This window comes from Musca domestica, unplaced genomic scaffold (assembly GCF_030504385.1).
Source record: "Musca domestica strain aabys unplaced genomic scaffold, Musca_domestica.polishedcontigs.V.1.1 12, whole genome shotgun sequence".
NCBI classification, from domain to species: Eukaryota; Metazoa; Arthropoda; class Insecta; order Diptera; family Muscidae; genus Musca; species Musca domestica.
This window is the reverse complement of record NW_026712155.1, coordinates 1,894,422-1,909,688: the sequence shown is the minus strand read 5'-3', so window position 1 is coordinate 1,909,688 and position 15,267 is coordinate 1,894,422. Positions and strand designations below refer to the sequence as shown.

At 34.9% G+C, this 15,267-nt stretch overlaps 1 long non-coding RNA gene across 6 annotated transcripts; it reads left to right on the top strand.

Annotated features, from left to right (window-relative positions):
* The first annotated feature begins 5,325 nt into the window (after positions 1-5,325).
* On the top strand, positions 5,326-15,044 carry LOC101896633 (myb-like protein H). Of its 6 annotated transcripts, none has more exons than XR_009341465.1 (3): positions 5,344-5,486; positions 6,428-6,653; positions 8,817-15,044. It is a non-coding gene; the product is annotated as a myb-like protein H (long non-coding RNA). The 6 variants fall into 6 exon arrangements; XR_009341464.1 differs by having other exon boundaries at positions 6,087-6,653; XR_002194331.2 differs by lacking the exon at positions 6,428-6,653 and having other exon boundaries at positions 5,326-5,394.
* Positions 15,045-15,267: the final 223 nt, after the last annotated feature.

Sequence of the window (15,267 nt, the reverse complement as noted above, 5' to 3'; positions counted from 1 at the left end):
AGAGAAAAAGTCAGATCCAGCCGGCTTATTGGGAAATGGCCCAGAATTTGTAAAGTAAAGAACTTATGTCAGCTATATTATGTTCAATTTAATGTATACTTTATTATGAAGAAATTTCTATTTCTGACAGTAAGGTTGCAAGTACACAAAGAGCTTGAAGTCATGGCTAGGCATATTTTGTGACATTTCATAAAGGGATTACAGATCCGCACTAAAATCCTGCCGTCGTTTTCCATTATAAATTGACATTAATATGCCTAGCCATGATTTCAAGCTTCTTATGTACTTGCACCTTAAAGGTTAGGGTACATAAACAGTTTGAAGTCTTCGCATGACATATTTGTGACACATCATAAAGGCTTGTATTAGGCTTGTGGCTTGTATTTGGAAAAAAATATATGTATATATAAAAAACTGTCGTTCTGCCCTCACAAGCATTAAGTGAAAAAAATATAATTAACATCTGGGTTGAGCTTTTGAATGGTTAGTGACATACAGAGTAAGATAAAAAAAGCTGCAACAATGCCAAACGACATAATTTTTACATTTTTTTTAAATTTTATTGAATAAAAGCAAAAAATGTCGGGAATAACATCATTTTTTTATTTTTGGCCTTCAAACGGCCAATGAAACCGTCACACGCTGCCCGAATGTTACTCTACGATATTTTGGTCCATTCCCGGTTACTTGGTTATTTTTTTAGTGCCAACCTTGCTATCCAAAATACTCCAGACCCAATAGTCCAACGGATTTGAAATCCGGATATTTTGGTGGCCATTGTGTGCTGGAAATGAAGGGAGGAACCTCGTTTTGTAAACATTCTTGGTTGGCGCGTGTTGAGTGCGATGGTGCTGAGTGCTGTTGGAATGTCCAAGTTCTGCGGCCAAAATGTTTGCGTGCCCAAGGCTTTAATACACCCTCCAGAATATTTTCGTGATAATATTCGGTATTTATTCTAATGCCACGGTCGATTAATACGAACGCAGAGCGATAATCGGCAGTTATGGCGGCCCACACCATCACCATGGACCGCGCTTGAGTTATGGTGGTCAACCGAACGTGCACATTTTCAGCTGACCTCTTTGACGAGTAAACACGATCACTTTGTTTGTTTACAAACTGCTGGACAACGAATGTTTTCTCATCGGAGAAAACCAAATTCGGATGTTCACCACTTTTGGCCAAGCGAAGCAACTCTTTACCTCTTTGGAGTCTATTTTCATTCAGTTGCGGTGTAGGGTTTTGCACTTTTTGGAATTTTAATGGCTTTGGAATAATGCGATATGTTCAGGTCACGAGCTATTTTTCGGCCATTGCGACGCGGGTTTCGATCAAGTCGCTTCTTTACTTCTCGAACGATCTCTGCTGATGTTGCTGTTTTTTCCATCCACCTCCTTGACCAGTAGCTTGACCGATAGCCACTTGTGGTTTTTCAGCCAAATATAAAGAAATATATATTTTATCACCAAAATGCTTTTGTACGCTTGTAAACAATAAAATGAGCTGTCACTGGAATAATTTTAACTGCTGTCTGAAGTTGATTGCAGTTTTTTCATCTCACCCTGTATATATAAAAAAACTGTCGTTCTGTTCTCACAAGCATTAAGTTAAAAAATTGATAATTAACACTTCTGGATTGAGCTTTTAAATGGATAGTGACATATGCAATAGCCAAAACAAAACAACATTTTGAGGTTATTCCACAATACAGTTTTATCACAACCCATTACACACAGATACACAAAATGTGTAAAAGTTTTGACAGAATAAAGGCACCAAAAGAAAAAAATTTGTATGTAGGGAGTAGCTTTGTTCTACCTCCGGTAATTATGCCATGGTATATTGGCAGAACTTTACTATACGTAACGAAAATCGTACTCATAAATCCAGTGGATACTATTTGACGTATACGCAATAGATTTGACATTTGAGATCGAGTGAATTTCGTAAATCTAAACATACTTTTACATTGTATATCTTCGTGATTATTTCGACTAATTGCCTAAATGACAATGCTTTCGATGTTGTCACCGCCATACTGTAACTGCTCATAACATCATTAACAACAAACATAATACTCTTTTTTTCTTATAAATTTTCAACTAAACAAAAACTAAGGCATATCTTTCCTAGCTCGTATGCATTAAAATTGTTGGCAATTTATGATAGTCTAGCACATATTGATGTTTTCTGTTCTTTGGTGTCGACTACTACACACATATGATATTAAAACAATTTAATGTTACCGTTCTGCGTAACCCTTCTCCCACAAATCTATCGAACACTGTGGATGATGTTTAACCTCAAGAAAATTGAAACTCTATCTACAACTAGTAACAAAATAACAAAAACTAAAAGTAAAGAAATTCGAAACAAACCTCAAGAATGTACTACATATGTGTTAGAAATTTCCGAAAAGAGGACAATTTAAATTAGAAGTTAATCAAAAATCATGTAAAACACCTTCTTAATAAATCAATAAAGATGTAAGTTTTTCATTGCAATATCATTTCGAAGGCAAAAAAACGTATTGGGAAGGTGGGCTATTTAAAATCTTGACTAAATGAATATTTATCGATCTATTCTCAACAGTAAAAAAAAAAACAACTAGTTGGCATGTTACAATTCTTTGTCTTCATTCGAATTCAATTTTCGAATGAATTTGACATTTTGCCGTTATTGCGTTTGAGTATTCCATAGGCCATTTTCACATTTTGAAGTATAGGTGATTGCGATGATCATCCTGAAATTTATAGCGCATTTATACTATTAAACATTACCCTCTGGGTTTACAAGCTGTTAACCATGTGTGTTCAAATACACCCAGGATAGAACTAAGAAAGTAAAGTCATGCAATCATATGTCTACATTTTTTTATACCCTCCACTATACTATGGAGGGTATATTAACTTTGTCATTCCGTTTGTAATTCATCCAAATGCTCATGTCAGACCCACTTTGTTGGGTCGGGTATATTCTTGATCAGCGTAAAATTCTAAGTCGATTTAGCCATGTCCGTCTGTCTGTTGTAATCACGCTATCTTTCGAACGAATTAAGATAGAAGGCTAAAATTTTGCACACGTGTTTATTTTTCCAGTAGACAGGTTAAGTTTGTAAATGGGCCATGTAGTTCCATGTTTTCATATAGCCCCCATTTAACGGTACCTCCCGATATTCGGTATTTTGATACTTTTAGCGACATTATTCACCGGAATCGTTTCAACTTTTGTATTTGAAGTTCGAAATGGATACTACATCCTATGACAGAAAATGATCTATGCAGGTCCACGCATGGTACAATAAAAAGGTAAGGTATAGTGCCCGACTTATGCCAATTTTGTGTATGTATTTGTTGTTTTGAAAAATAAAAACAAAATGTTTTCAAAATCAATGATTTGAAGAAACTTAAATTTCGGGGCGCGCATTAATAATAATAACGAGATTTACCATGGAATTGAAAGATTGAACACTCAGGATCATATTTTTGGGAGAACATCCAGGCATTTTATTCATATTCTGCGTTGTTTGACTCATTTTAGAAATGAACAAAAAATATCAAATGAATTAAAACAACTTCTTGCCTATAATTTTGAATAATTCTGACAGGAAGCGGGCATAGCCTCAGGGCTGTATTTCTGCAGTTTTATGAAGCTGTTCTACCTCCTTATTTTACCATGAAATGTACTATCCATTATAAAATTAAGAAGATATTGTATAATTAAGAAGGTAAACCCGGTTTATCGGGTCAAGAATAGTTTCCCGGAATCAGGGTAAAAATACCTATCTCTGGAAAAATTAAAAAAAAAACTAGATTTGTTCCCATGGTACAATGAAGTAAAGGTAACCTCATTTCAAATTAACATTCCCAGCTCTGCATTTTCTGTAATTTACCTTATCAAATTTTAATGCATAAAAAACAGTTTCCATCGCAGATTTGACAATGAGATGTTGTCAAATGTATACATTTGCAAAAATTGTAAACATATGATTATATGACTTTACCTTCTTAGTTTTACCATGGTTATTTCTTTAATTTTGTATATGTTTACACACCAAACGAACACCACTTTTGATTAAATTATATTTTCCGATGAAAATAGGGCTCGCTGTGATTGAAAAATTTCATATGTACCTTGTTCATGTATTTCACAACTGAAATATCGTCTGTACCACACCATGTGTGCAACTTTTACACATGAAAAATTTACACTACATATGTATGTAAAACGCTCATTGCTCTGTTGCAGAACTTACAAGAATTTACTACTTTCGATTTTATAAAGGATGACAGCAAATGATAAAAAATAAAATATTGTGTGTGATGTTAAAAATCCTACTATTTTCATTGTAAGATTTTTAACATTAAGGTAGTTAATGTACGTTTTTTACCGTTCCCGGTTGAAAATGTACCACGGAATAAATTTATTTGAAGTGAGGCGAGGCGAGCTATGTGGCGGCAGAAATGCTTTAACATTAAAGGTGGGAATACATAAAGCGCTTTTTGGCTGGCTTAACCCATGGAGCATAGGACCAAAATCGAACAAGTCAACCTAAAACTGCTTTGTTCCTCTACGAAGAAGCCAACCGATTATTTAATCTAGCCAAATAACCACTTTATGTATATTCACCTCAAATATTTTTATACCTCGTTTAGATGATAAGTTTCGAAACCTATTCATTGTAACATGATGGCTTCAAATGGAAAGGCCGCATCACAAGACTCAATTTAATTGAGTATACCTCAAATGAAACCCATTGGATTTGAAAGCCAATTTCATTCGACGGATTTGTCAATTAAAATCCACTTGATTAAGTCACCCACACTTTAGCATTTTAGTGACGATAAAGCTGATTCATTGCTGATATTGTTTTATAGTGGACGTGCGACTTTCACGTTCATTCTGTTTTGCCTGTAATGAAAATATCGACCCATGTGTACCATACATTAGAATGATAATTTGTGACATGTGATCTTCCCTATGTACTTTTCAGAAGACAACAATAGGGAAACGCTTAGTATCGATAACTGGTCTTATTGTGGTTATTGTTCTATCGATAATATTTAATGCTAGAAATGTAACAAAGGGTCCTTCTGTTTGCTCATTTCTACTGGCTCTCTGCCGTCGTAGTCGTTAGGAACACATTATCAACATATCCACGCACACACTTTATTCATTACAACCAATTAAACATACAAAGCCTGTCAAACTATGCAACCAACCAACGGAGTCTCCTAATGCGAACCTCCTTAATAATAGCTGTAGCCTATCGATTTATCGATTATCGGTATATATCGGTAGACGTCGTCGTATGCCATCGAATGATTTTTCACCCTAAATAAAAATTACATTTTCACTTCGTTTTTATTATTCGATCGAAGAGTCATGTAAGAGGTTCGGAAAAGGCGTTCACACGCATTATACACACAACAAAAATATAAAAAAAAAATTAAAGAAAATCCAAAAAAAAGCAAATTTGAATTCAAGTAAATAGTGATCTGTTATAGTTATTATCAATTAAATGTAATTTTTAATAAGTGATAACAAGCAAATCAAATTCAATCCATCAACAACGCCAAGTCACATTCATATGTTTGTGCCCATCATCTCCATAGCAGAAAGATATTTTTAGTATATGCATATATGTCTGTGCGTGTGCGTATGTATCCATAAAAAGAAAATAAAAGCAAAAATAGTACAACGAGTGAAGCTTTCGAATCCATGAAAAAATTCATTAACAATCTTAAGTTCAGCTGAAAAAAACTTGGCCAATAAACGGCATAAAATTCGTGCTAAATCGACTGGAAACAGGCGTTGAAAATATTTTCGATAAAACATTTCGACGACTGTGTGTATCCAAGTAGTGTTCCGACCGAGGTGTTGGCCAACCGAAAATAAATTCTGGGACCCAGCAGTCCACCGCCAAACTCCATTAAAATTGACCAACCTCGGCTGGCGTGAGCACTGAAATCCAATCATTTCCAGTGTGTGCGTGCGTGTGTTGTACAAATCAAAATATACATACAAATATATATGCAATATTGACAGCAATCATTATTAATGCAATACTTATTTCGCTTCAACAGAAATTCAGTGTGATTTTATTGTTGTTCGGTACCTCCAAATACAACAGAATTGAGGTTGAGAAACAATTTCTATGCACCAAATCAGAAGAAAATAATAGACCCAACATTTCCGAAGTGTATGTGTGTGTGTAATAATACCAACAAAAAGCAAACGCAAAGCAAGAAAAAAATACAAATTTACACATCTTTTCGTGTCGAGTGCGGGATAAACACTTTGTAACAATTTTTTAAGAAAATTCCCTCAAGTTTCGTAAATTTTTTGTGATATTCGAAAAATTTCCCTCTACGTAACGTCGAAGGTGATTTCTTTAATTTTTTCTTAATTCGACACGACACAACAGCAACAACAAGCGCTATAGTCATCTTACTTTGCTCTGCTCTGAGAATTTGTTACAAATTTACAAGAGAGAAAGAGATAGCAAGTGTTTGTTTCGATAAACGACGATATATAGCGAACTTGGCAAAAGAAATTAAAAAATTAAGAAAAAAAAAAATTGATTAAAAACTTCAAACCACCACCAAACTAAAAACAACGACTGGGAAGCTAAATGGTTTACAAAGTTCCAAGTAAGTCCGTCAACGGCATATTCTTCCATTCCTCTATAATTGTTCACATGGTACAAAGTGTATATCACCTAAGTTTTTGATTTGAAAAACAAAAATAAAAAGCCAATACAAAATACAAAAATTACAGCTGCCTGCTGCTGTTGGTGGTGGTGGTAGGGTTGTGAAAAATATGTTTCCTACAAGTTTTTATTTGCACACCACCATTAAACCATTAAGAAATTCAGTTGAAATCACGTTTTCAGTATATCAGCAGTAAAACTGGCAACGTAGCATTTTGAGAATGTATTGCTGCACACATACACACAAACACACGCACACACATATTCACACGAACATGGGGGAACTAAAAACAGCGTATACAACGACGACGACGCTCTCTGGCTCAAAACAAGGCACAAATGGTGGCTACGTTGTCGAATTTCAGATACCCATATTTGTTGTGGCGGCGGGGTGGCCGCATTGTTTTTCTTTCTGTATTGCCATCGTACGAAAAGACGTAGGAAAAAACATTTTGCTTGATTTGTTTGTGCAAGACCAGTTTTTGTCTCTTGTGTATATTTGTTACAATTTTCTTTTAAGGTTCACAGTTTTTTTCTTTTGACGGCAATAAGTTGTGGCTACAAATATCTCCCTTAAAAAAGTTCCATATTTTTGGCAAATGTTTTAGAATCTACAATTTTTGTGTTCGGTATAGACAACTTAGTTGACAATAAAATACATACATAAATATGTGTGGTGGACTATTTGTATTTTTTTTTTAATTTCTAGTTTTCCTTGAATTTGAAAAAATGTCAAATATAATTCCGACGGCCGAAACGGCGGCTTAACTCTAGTTTAGTAAAAACTCTTCAATTTTTTCCAGTGGTAGTTATTTTTAACCAGATCCCTGATAGCAAAAATAAATTAGGGCAAACTGTAGCATTTTGGCAAGAAAAGAGTGTCAGCTAAAATTTGGCACCAATTTTGGGCCTTCTTCGGCTTTTTGGGGGTTTTATAAAAAATCCGTGTCCAAAAAATCGATAATTTAACTATAATTTCCCAACCCATCATGTGACTACTTGTTGGATAGCTTTCAAACGATACCTATACCCGGACTTTGGGGTCAAAAATCTGGGGTACCCGTCCGTACCCAAGAAAAAAATAATTTCCCGGAATCAGGGTAAAAATACCTCCTACCTCAGGAAAAATTTTCGAAAAAATCGAAGAGTTTTTACTAAACTAGAGTTGTTTCGAAATTATTGAATTGAAAACGTCTGGTAGTCAAGTTTTATGGCCACTCACTATTTGTCTATGTGATTGATTGTGATCAATTATCATATTTTTCTATTTTTATGTGCGTTTCTTGAAATTTTAGACTTTTATTCAAACAGTTCTTTCTCCCAGTGAAAGCGTTATAAGTACTTCAAAATTTGTCGAAAAATCCGATTTGGAATCGCAATTTTTTAGTCATATTTATATAATTCAATGTTGAATGTTTATCATTAGAAAACATAAAAATGTATAAATTATATATTGTCTGATAAAAAAAATGGTTGGTCAAACCTGCAAATTTTTACTGAGTAAATTTTCCATTGACATTGCACGCCCGACCCGCTCTCATTTATAAGACTAGCAATTTGTTACAACTATCACTAAGAAATAAACAGGAGAATGCCTTTTTGTGGTACTGCTGAAATGATGGGTCGTAACTTTCATCAATGATGTATTCTACTTTAGCTTAAAATTATACTTTAATCTAGTTTAGTTAAACAAATGTTTGTTCATATTTGGAATAGCAACAAGTGTAAACGCTAGAAAATCTATAGGTACAATTATTAAAATTCTGAATGAAATATTGATTTGATGTGTATGTAATAATTATTCCAATAACCTGAATACTATTTTTGCTTTTATTATTTCTTTTTTATTGTACATCCCCAAGCACAGCGTTAATAATACCACAACTACTACATTAAATCATTATTTTTATTATTATTATAATTTTTTGTGTGTAGGGAAACCCTTATATATATACTATACCTATTTGTATTTGTGTAAATACCTACATTTTGTAATTATGTTTTACCCTCATTTACTAAGTATTTGTTTTTCTTTCTTTTTGTTCTTCTTTTTTTGGCATTGCTTGAAACTCGTCGAACGCGCTACATTATTAACTCTATATAGGACCACAAATAAATACACATTAGTAGAGAGCAACGGCATCAAGTACCATCAGGAAGCAGAAGAAGATAGATAAGATTTAAAGAAGAAGAATAAATCTATGACGTTAAGCCATAAAGAGGTTAACGAGACGCTAACATCTAACAAAACCCTTCCCTCCTTAAAGCCAGCAAAAGTGAAGGAAAAGAGATAGAAGCGATCCGAATTCCGGTCGGAAGGAGACGAAGTCTGAAAAAGAAGAAGCGTTGACTCTGCAAACATATTGAATAAGAAGGAAATTCAAAAAGATAAATCAACAGACTGATTAATTAATTTTAAACGTAAAGAGTATAATAAAATAATAATTTATACTACCTACATATAATACAATACACAAACAAACAAACATATATAAATAATAATAATAATAATATATAAAGAAGAATTTATATATAAATAATATTGTAAATATTGTGTAAGGAGATAGAGCGAGAGAGCGTGAGGAACGAAGAAGGGAGGTAGAGGGCGCAGCAAAAGGCTCTAGAGACGACGACGAGACGAAGAAGAAGAAGACGTAGAAGAAGTACAAGGGCAGCAGAAAAAGCAACAGCAGCTGAGACAGCCGTTAAAAAGTGCTGGATACCGATCGACAACAACAGCTGTCAGTGCAGAAATTTTGACTCGAAGAGACGTTAAAGAATGCCCATTTATATTTTAAATAAGCGTTGATTTTATTGTGTGTGATATTTAAACCTTAAGCATTAATTTAACAAACAAAACAAAACCTAAGCATAAACAACAAACAAAATCAAGAAATTACTCAAGAAATAGTAGCAACTGCAGCCAACCAACCAAGCAACATACATACAGATTGCGATTGGAAGAGAAAAAAAAGAAAAGGAAAACAACAATAACCAACCGAATCAAGTAGCAGCAGCATCATCATCATCAACAGTATAATTGAGTCCAAGCGACCAGAGGAAATTACAACTACAACAATTGTACTATGACATACTCGCACAATAGCGTTAGTAAGAATCTGAAAATGACAACAGCAGCAGCAGCAACCGCAGCGGCGACGATACAGCAACAGCGCTCGAAAAAAGTGCCGCATGGTGGAGGAGGCAGTAATATTTCACCACCATCAACACCACCCCTAAGTGCACATTCCAACAGTATTGCTAGCAGTACAAACTACTACAACCATCCCCATTACCAGCACCAGCAGCAGCAATATCACCAGCTCAGCTGTTCGCCTCCAGGATGCCCCATGTCATCGGCCATTTCGACCAGCTCCAATTGCAGCAGCAGTTCCGGTGTATCTTCGTTGGGTTCCTCCTCGGGTAATGGCAGTGGCAGTTATTTTGCTTCTGCGCGCAAACAGCAGCAGCGTAACTGGCAGCAGCAACAGCAACAGAGGCGCTCGCCTCAGCATAACAACAGCAGTAATGCCAACAACGATGGTAATAGCTTTTTCAACAACAACAACAGCGGCAGTAAACGCTATAGCGGTGGCGGCGGCAGCGGCCAAAAACACCGTGATGGTCAACGTTCGCCTCAGGGAGGACAAGTTACACGTCAGTCCCCAGCCGCGATTTTGGGTGGCGGCGCTAGTTCCTCTTCGCCCATTTCCATAGGCAGTAACCCCAACTCGGCCCGCAAATCGCGTTCGAAGCACTCGAGTCCATTGTTGTGTGTCGGTGGCAAGATCTCACCCACTCATCCACTCATACCCACCGCCTTGACGCACTTCGCTGGCAGCAAGTGCTTCGATGCTCCGGCCCCCACGGCGTTGCCTAAACCCCCCGAGCACTGGACATTGAGCAAAAGCGAAGACAAGGTCGACAGCAGTGCTGGTCCCGGCCTCCAAAGTGTGCTGAGCGCGGCGGTTCGCTCACACAACCATCACCATCACAACAGCAGCCACCACCATCTCCATCACTCCAATGCAACCCATGCCGTCGATGCGCACACCTATGGCGGCCACGTTGTCAAATCGTCGAAGCGCAATCTTCTCGACGACTTTGATACGCACAATTTGAAATTGTTGCTCAACGTGCAATCATAACCGCCCACCTGCGGCCACGATCCCCATCATCATCATCATCATCACACAAATCTTTTGCCAATAAAACCCAACCAACAACTACAGCCCACAACCAATAGCCAGCCAGAATAGAAGACGAAAGAAAAATCCAAAAAAAAAAATAAATAAATAAATAATTAAAATTTCATAAAACAAACTCTCCCCCTCATGTCGTGAACAACAAAAACAGTTTGTGATCTCAAGAATATTACAAAGTCACACTTTAAAACAAAACAATATCAAGAACTAAATTATTGAATAACAAACAATCCCAAACAGATAATGAACAAAACAACAAACAAAAGTACAGACAGAACGGACATCCAACTTTCGTTTTACGCTAAGTCAAAACACAAAACAAAAATACAATTGCCAACAATGCAAAATTCTCAATACAAATAATAACAAAACAACCGCAACAACACTGAATGACAACCAACTAAAAAACTGTGAACAATTTAATAATTTTATTTAAAATAAATACCACAACCACAACTAAAGAAAAAAACTTTAAAATCTACACAAGTGGTGCACCATGTGCACAATGTGATTTCGGATAATAAATTATAAATAGAAACTAGAAAGCAAAAGGCCTTGTGTTTGTTTAAAAAACAAACAAACAAGTGACTGAAACACAAAGCATCGGCTCTAAAAAACAACAATGCGCAGGCTAAACATCAGGATTTGTCGTGTTTCTTTTTGTTTAAAATAATGAAAAACATGCCCATTGAATAATCATTACCTATAGACATTTAAATTAGCCCACCAAAGCTCCACAAAAAGAAAAACCAGCAACAAACTAATGAACTTATATAACAACAACAACAATAATAATAATATTTCCAAGTAACAAAACAGTAAAGACTTGAGCCTGAAGTGTGTAAATTATTTGGACATACCTGTTTGTTAGCTTGTTTCGCTACAACTACCACTGTGATGTTGGCGCAGGACGACGGGGTCAAGGTGTCTGAACGGACCAACAAGCAAAAGCAACCGAAACGTTGCCTACAAATGGCCAATCAGCACTACATTGTCGCAAATCAATGCAGTCGGAATGCCGTCCTCGTAGTTCGGTAATCTCAATTCGCATTGGCCGTGAATCAATGCAATGCAAATTGCCCTGCCAAACCTACCCAACTTACTCCCAAAGATTCCTGGCTACAGCTCATCGAAGTAGCGGAACTTTTAAATTTGGAGTTAGAGCCGGAACCGCGCATTAGCAGAACAAAACCTTACAACAACATCAGCAGCAGCAGCAGTCATTTATTGTATTAGCAGATTAGTTTTCATCCAGTTAAACACCACATGAGGAGAATGCTTGCTACTCTTACTCTTATGTATGTAATGCATGTATGTATGTATGTATCTTACAGAACAAACTCTTCCAAACATTTGTTTTTATTTTTGGAAATCATAATTTTATTTATTTGTATGTATTCACGTGAAGTGGAAAACAAAATACTTTCGTTGTAGCTTTGGGAATGAATGAATGGATGGATGAACGGCACTTGCGACTTTAGGTGTCCGGTGTATGGTTACCTCGGGGACGCAGTGTCGTCTGTGTACAACATTCCTCATACCAAGAACTACAACTTTGTTTTGCAATATTAAGAAAATTGTAGGGAAATTCGGTCTACAATCAGTCATATCATGTATTTATTTATATAGTATACTACTTTTTTATACAAGTCTCCACAACTCACCTCCCAACTCCCCTCCCACCCAGCCACCAACCCTTTCCCCTCTCCCCTTGAAAGTCTCCTTTTTTATTTTATAATATATATATATATATCTATTGTCTTTTTTTTTGTAAATTTAAACTACCAAAAACAGCGTGTACAACAATTACCTCTATTTGCAATGGAGAACGTTTTTTGATTTCTTTTTCCAGTTTGTGTTCGATTTTAGTGTATAATAAAAACGTGTAATTGCAAGAGTGAGTCTCTATTGCAGAGATGGGGCATTTGTTAAGTGATCACTTTTTTAAGGTAAAGGGCAAGGGGGTGGTCGTTTTAAAAACGATCTCCCTTTTGCCTTGTGTAATTAGAGATATAATGTAATTTTGTATATTTATATATATATTCTCTCTTTTACTATTTTCTCCACTTATTTCTTTTGTTTTTCTTCGAATAAGACGCAACCTTGAAACAATAATCAATTCAACATTGAGAATTCCTATTGTCTTAAGATTGCCACACTTTGTGGCAACCTCAATAAGATTATGTCCGAATAGTTGACTAAATGAAAGGAAACACGAAGAAGAAGAAGAAGAGCAACTAAAAGTATTTATTTTAATACTGTAACTATATACATTTACATTTAAATTATTTGTATTTTGATTGAATGATGTGGTAATATACGTATATACATAACTTATATTTAAGATTTTTATCCCAAACCTCTCCTTTCCCTTACCCCAACAAACCCCCCTCCCCTCCCCCAAACAATAATGAAAACTTGCCCATGTCCCACTGTGTTGTATACTATGTAACTCCCCCCCGCCCCACTAGACCTATTATCTATCTGTATCTGTATGTATAAATATTATAATGTTGAATGACTTGTGTAATTTCTTGATTCTCGTATAAACAAAAGAAGAAAACAAAAACAACAAAGAAAACCACAAAAACTTTAACCCAGTACCTTGTTTTTTGTTAGCATTTAATATTAATATAAATTATTAATTAAAATCACGTAGAAACACACTGAAAGCAAAATGTTTATATTACTATCCTAAAATACTACAACGATAAGATATGTATGTGAAAAGAAAACAAGAAAACAACATGGAAATCTGCACAATAATGATGTCTAAGAGAAGAGAAGAAAGGAAGAAATTTCCTTCTGCTGTTGCCAAACCAAAAAATGTGATTATGTTAGAAGCCCAGAAATGTAACCGAGGAGAATGGGTGGTGGAAGTGTGACATGTGTCCGGTTGCCATAGTATTATTGTAATTATTGAGCAGTTTTAATGCTAACACTTATCTAGGGCGGCTTGACATGTGTCTCATCAAATCGTCCATTCAAGAAGAGACCCCCACCCATCAATCGATTTAAAAACAAAAACACAAAATGCGAGCCAAAAACAAAATGCACTTCGTTTTGTACAAATTAAAAAGAAAAACAAAAAATCGAAATTGTTTAGTTTCTTAAGTGTTGTTGGTTTTTAATTGCCATTTTTGTACATTTTAAAGTTTTTTTTTTGTCTCCCCCTCCTCCCTTTTTTCAAACCCCTACCAACCGACCCCAAAGTCCCTATTTTAAATGAAATTATTAAAACGTGATATTTGTATGCAATCTTAAACTGTGAGGAGCAGTGCTCTATCACAAATTTTCAAAAAACAAAAAGAAAAACAAAGAATTTTGCATTTTTATTTTAAGTTTCTCTTGTCGTCTACAATACTATATAAAACTCTCCTATTTTTTAACTTTATATGTTCAAAGAAATCGTATATATAAATATTTTAACTTTTATTCCAAAAAACAAAAAATAGAACAACACAGACTCCAAGCCTCCTCGTAGGATCTTGTGTTGAATATTAATAATAATTATTAAAAAACAAAAAAAAAAAAAAAAAAATAAAAAACATAAAAACAAATTATTACTCTTAAACACCAAAAGTACAAAATTCTATAAAAGGAAATCTTTTTCTTAAGAGATAAAGTAATAAAACACAAGATCGTATCTGCAGGCTTGCTGTGTTTTTAGTACGATTCTGCTGCCCCAATATCCTTTTTTTTTTTTGTAAATTTTGTTCGAATGCAATATATTTCTAATACTAGTTCTTTCTTCCTCCTATCCCATTTATATTTCGGCATCTTAAAGTAAATTTTCAAAATCCCTAAAGAACAGCTTTTATTTTTCTTTTACTATTTCTATTTTTTTAATATTATTTTATAACGAAATTGAAATCAAGCTTTAACAAAGACTTAAATACACACACACACAGATATATGCTATAATTATAAATTAGTACTACAAAAGTGTATGACCCATTTTTCGTAAGGTTTTAAACAAGACCGGAAAACTTTAAGAAAAGAAACACAACACTGCTTACTTCTATGAAACACAAATTACCACCTCCCCGAATCTAAAGTGTGCTTTAGGTCGTCGAAAATTATCTATGCCATTAAGAAGAGGTAAATTTTCAAAAAAAAAAGAAAAACTAGGAAATGTCCAAAAACCTGTTAATTGAACTCTAAGAGTTCTTTAATAAAATAAATTGGTGAAATGTAAAATAAAAAGTAAAAGAAAAATGAAAAAACATAATTTCCCTTTTCTTAAGGCATAAATAATTTTACAAACCCAAAAATTGTATATGTTTGAGTGTATTATTGAACAAATATGCTCGAATACTAAATCATCTTCCTCTGGCATTACAGCCGGAA